Raw genomic sequence first — 5,023 nt, 5'->3', positions numbered from 1 at the left:
TGGATGTGGCCAACCTGAGTTCAATTCCCAGCATCCCATATGATCCTCTGAGCACTGCCAGGAGTAATTCCTGAGTGCACAGCCAGGAATAACTCCTGTGCATCGCAACTTGTGACCCAAAAAGCAAAAAAAGAGAAAGAAAGAAAGAAAGAAAGAAAGAAAGAAAGAAAGTGTTTGCTGTGTTTACCCCCTTATGAGTGAGTACCATAACTAAAAATGTTCAACAAATGTGACCAGCAAGCACATGTTTGAATACCACAAGTGAAGTGTGAAAATACTATTAATCACTGGTTACTGTCAAATTGAATGTGCAAACGCCACAACCGGATATTCAACTCTGTATAATCCATTATGGACAACAGGCAAGTGTGTCAGCAACATAAACAAGTGTATATATAAATTATAGAAATAACAGCAAAATCAACAATCAAGGTTAAAAAAAAGCAAAAACTTTTGCTCTATCTCTCATGCTATCTACACACAAACCAATTCAAAATGGACTTCAATATTACAGCTGACTCTGTGTAAACTCACACAAAAAGGGGCGCACGGCACACACAGCGGTGGTGGCTCTATCGCTCCCGCTGCCCGCGTTCGGTAGTCTCACCCTTCTTCCACCCCGGAGAGGTCGATGGCGATGGTCAGGCGGAGGAAGGAACGAGGGCCAGGCTGGTAGGTATTAGTTGTCGTTTATTCTGATTCTCTCCTCATCTGTCTCTGCTCCCTTCTCCTTCTGTCTCTGCTCTCCCTCTGCCCAATCTACCGTCTCCTTATATCTCTCTCCAAGAGGAGTTGGGGAAACAATTACACATAGGTGCGTCACAATCAATAGGGGTGGAGATCAATAGGGGTAGAAATCTTAGCCTCAGGGAAGACCGCTCTTAGGACAGATCCTTCCTCAGCAGGAGGACCCACCCTAGAGCATAATCCCATGGGCGTGCCTCTCCTCTCCTTGTCTGACAAGCATATAAGAATATAATATAAATCATTTTGTATGGATACAGTAAGAAATATCTTAAACTTATAGAATTGCTCTCCTAGGGCCATCTCGATGTCAGACTACGGTGCTCAGGCCAGATAGTCTTTCCCACCCCTAGCAGGATCCTAGTCTTGTCATTACCTTTGGATCATGACAGCATTTGTCTATGATCAAACTCTTAACTTATAGTTAAGAATCGTGGCACTTTGGCCTGGCCCATTTCGCTGCCAGGGTAGCTCACCGCTTGCCCTGGGTCCATTCAGTCCCTCGTCGGGACCCTGCTTTTGGGGTGTTAGGAACTAAGGGCAACTGAGGCTTAAGTCGAGAAAGCAGATGCCCGGGAGTGAATAATATTCAAGGCCAATCAAATCCTAAGTTACAAAGCATAATGTTAACGGTCTTCCTGTATCTATACAAAAAGGATATTACTTTAAGGTATCCTTTCATAAGGCATAAGGAGAGGAGAAAGGCAATATTTCACTCACACATATAAAATCATAGATTTCTTGGAAACTGATCTTACAAATTAACAAAGTCTGATTAAGGGGAAAGCTGATTAACGGAGTGAGAAGGAGAGCATAGGGAAGACTGTTTACAGATAAACACAATGGAAGTGGAAGTGCTTCAGGAGCACTGTGATGGCTGTAACCAGATTGATGGGTGTAACCAGATAAACCTAAGTTCCTTGTACTCCAACATGACTCCATAAATTATATTGACTAAACATAGGCAGAACCCTTCTTGTTATTGAATCTAGAGATATCTTCAATAACCTAATGACTTCGGTCAAACAAACAGAAGAGAAAATAAAATAGACTACATAAAATTAATAAGTTTGGGCAGCTCATTTGTGGAGTATAAAACAACATGACATGAGGCTGACTTCTAACGATAGTAGATACACGGGACAGGAATATTGCTCCATAGCTGGAAGCCTGCCTCATGAGCAAAGGGAAGAAGGCAGCTGGAATAGAAAAGGGATCACTAAGAAAATGATGGCTCTAGGAACCGGTCGTGATGGGATATGTGAGCTGAAAGTAGACAAAGAACCAAAAATGATAACTTCTCAGTGTCTGTATTGCAAACCATAATGCCCAAAAGTAGAGAGAGAGTATGAGGAATATTGCCTGCCATGGAGGCAGGGAGAGGGAGGAAAAGGAGGGTGGTATACCGCAGATACTGGTGGTGGGAAATGTGCACTGGTGGAGGGACGGGTGTTTGATCATTGTGTGATTGTAACCCAAACATAAAAGCTTGTAACTATCTCAAGGTGATTCAATAAAATTTTTTAAAAAAGAGAAGTTTGTGCAGGTCATAGAGATAGTATAGGGATTAAGGAGCATACCTTTCACCCAGTCCTCCTGGCGTCAGTGCTCCACGGAGTCGAGTTCTGATTGCTTGGCGGCCTCAGCGCATCGGGGAACATCGTCTCAAACGACTATACTCAACAAGCAACCCAAAGTTATGGAGCCTACCCCACCCAGCCGGGGCAGGGCTATACCCAGCAGAGCAATCAGCCCTATGAACAGCAGAGTTACAGGAGGTACAGCCAGTGGGCAGATACTTCAGGCTAGGGCCAGAGCAGCTATGGCTCTTCTTACAGACAGACCCAGAACAGCTCTGGCGCTCAGTCCACTCCCCAGGGATACAGCTCAGCTGGTGGCTATGACAGCAGTCAGAGTTCTCAGTCGTCCTATGGACAGCAGTCCTCCTATATTGGCTACGGCCAGCAGCCAGCTCCGAGTAGTACCTTGGGAAGTTTCAGTAGCAGTTCTCAGAGTAGCAGCTATGGGCAGTCCCAGAATGGCGGCTATGGCCAGCAGTCTGGCTATGGTGGACAGCAGCAAAGCTATAGAGAGCAGCAAAGCTCCTATAATCCACCTCAAGGTTATGGACAGCAGAACCAGTAGCAGTGGCGGTGGTGGCGGGTGTGGCGGAGGTAACTATGGCCAAGATCAGTCCTCCATGAGTGGTGGAGGTGGCGCTTATGGCAATCAAGACCAGAGTGGCGGTGGCGGTGGCTACAGGGGAAGCCAACAGGACCGTGGGGGCCACAGCTGGGGCGGTGGCAGTGATTACAACCGCAGCAGTGGTGGCTATGAACCCAGAGGTCGTGGTGGTGTCCGTGGAGGCAGAGGTGGCATGGCGGAAGTGACCATGGTGGCTTCAATAAATTTGGTGGCCTGCAGGATCAAGGATCACGTCATGATTCCGAACAGGATAATTCAGACAGCACCACCATCTTCGTGCAAGGCCTGAGCAAGAATGTTACAATTTATAGATTCTGTGGCTGATTATTTCAAGCAGATTGGTATAATTAAGACAAATAAGAAAATGGGCCAGCCCATTTTCAATTTGTACACAGGGAAACGGGCAAGCTGAAGGGAGAGGTAATGGTATCATTTGATGATCCCCCTTCTGCTAAAGCAGGCATTGATTGGTTTGATGGTAAAGAATTTTCTGGGAATCCTATCAAGGTCTCATTTTCTACTCCTTGCGCAGACTTCAATAGAGGTGGTGGGAACGGTCGTGGAGGACGAGGGCGAGGAGGACCCATGGGCCACGGAGGCTATGGCGGTGGTGGCAGTGGAAATGGTGGCCAGGGAGAATTCCCCAGTGGAAGAGGTGGTGGTGGAGGACAGCAGCGAGCTGGGGACTGGAAGTGTCCTAATCCGACTTGTGAGAACTTGAACTTTTCTTGGAGGATTGAATGCAACCAGTGTAAAGCCCCTAAACCAGATGGTCCAGGAGAGGGACCAGGAGGCTCTCACATGGTGGGGTGAGTACGGAGAGGATCGTTGTGGTGACAGAGTAGGTTATAATCAGGGCGGCTACCGAGGCTGTGGAGGGGAGCGCGGGGGTTCTGAGGAGGCCAGGGTGGTGGGTCCAGAGGTGGTTTTGACCCTGGCAAGATGGACTCTAGGGGTGAGCACAAACAGGATTGCAAGGAGAGGCCCTATTAGCCTGGCTTCGGAGGTTCTAGAGAGCTTTTCTTCCTGTACCCAGTGTTAAACTTTATTTATTTTGTAACCTTCAAATCAGTGATCACCCTCTGTTTTTTTGTGTCAGACTATGTAATTGTAACCATACCTCTGGTTCTTATTAAAAACCATTGTTTTAGTTTAAAAAAAAAGGAGCATACCTTTCATGTGGCTGACCCCGGTTTGAATCCATAAGCACTGTGAGGAGTGACCCCTGAGCACAGAGTAAACACTGAGAACTGCAGGGTAATGTCCAAAAACAAAATAACATGCTTCTGAACAACAAAAGAAATGATGACTAAAATAAAACAACTTCTTACAAAATGGGAGAAAATATTTGCTCACCGTTCATCTGAAAAAGGGTTACCATCCAAGATAAATATAGAGAGATAGATATAGATATAAATTCATAAAACTTGCAAAAACAAAACAACAACCACATTGAATAAATGAAGTAAATAGATCTTAAAGAAGACATACAAATGATCAATAAGAATATGGAAAATGCTCTTGATCAGTATCATCAAGAAAATGCAAATCAAAACACCAAATATATATCACCTCACATCAGTGACACTGTAACACACAAAAAAAATGAACAAAAACAACCTAGACTGGTGTGGATGTGGGAAAAAGGAACCCTCATCTACTGTTGCTGTTAAAGTTCATTGAGTCAATGGAACAGGGTTGAATATACTGATATCTCTCCCCAAGCATATGATGATCTAATCTTTGATAAGGAGGGAAGAAAAGTGAAGTGGAGCAAGGAAAGCCTCTTTAACAATTTGTACTGGCAAAACTGGATGGCTACATGCAAAAAAGTGGGCTCAGATCTCTGCCTAATGCCATCTACAAAAGTAAGATCAAAGTGGATTAAAGACATCAACATCAGACCGAAATCCATAAGGTACATTGAGGAAAAAGTTGGCAAAACCCTCCGTGACATTGAAACTAATGGTATCTTCAAAGATGTCATGCCATTGGCCAAGCAAGTGAAAACAGAGATAGACAAATGGGACTATCTTAAACTAAAAAGCTTCTGCACCTCAAAAGAAACAGTGAC

The 5,023-nt window shown here is 44.9% G+C and overlaps 1 pseudogene; it reads left to right on the top strand.

Moving 5' to 3' along the window:
- The first annotated feature begins 351 nt into the window (after positions 1-351).
- Positions 352-4,094, top strand: LOC130034110 (RNA-binding protein FUS-like; annotated as a pseudogene).
- Positions 4,095-5,023: the final 929 nt, after the last annotated feature.

This window comes from Sorex fumeus, unplaced genomic scaffold (assembly GCF_029834395.1).
Source record: "Sorex fumeus unplaced genomic scaffold, SorFum_2.1 ptg000058l, whole genome shotgun sequence".
Lineage (NCBI taxonomy): Eukaryota > Metazoa > Chordata > Mammalia > Eulipotyphla > Soricidae > Sorex > Sorex fumeus.
Note: the sequence above shows the minus strand (reverse complement) of the source record. Positions and strands in the feature narration are given on the sequence as shown.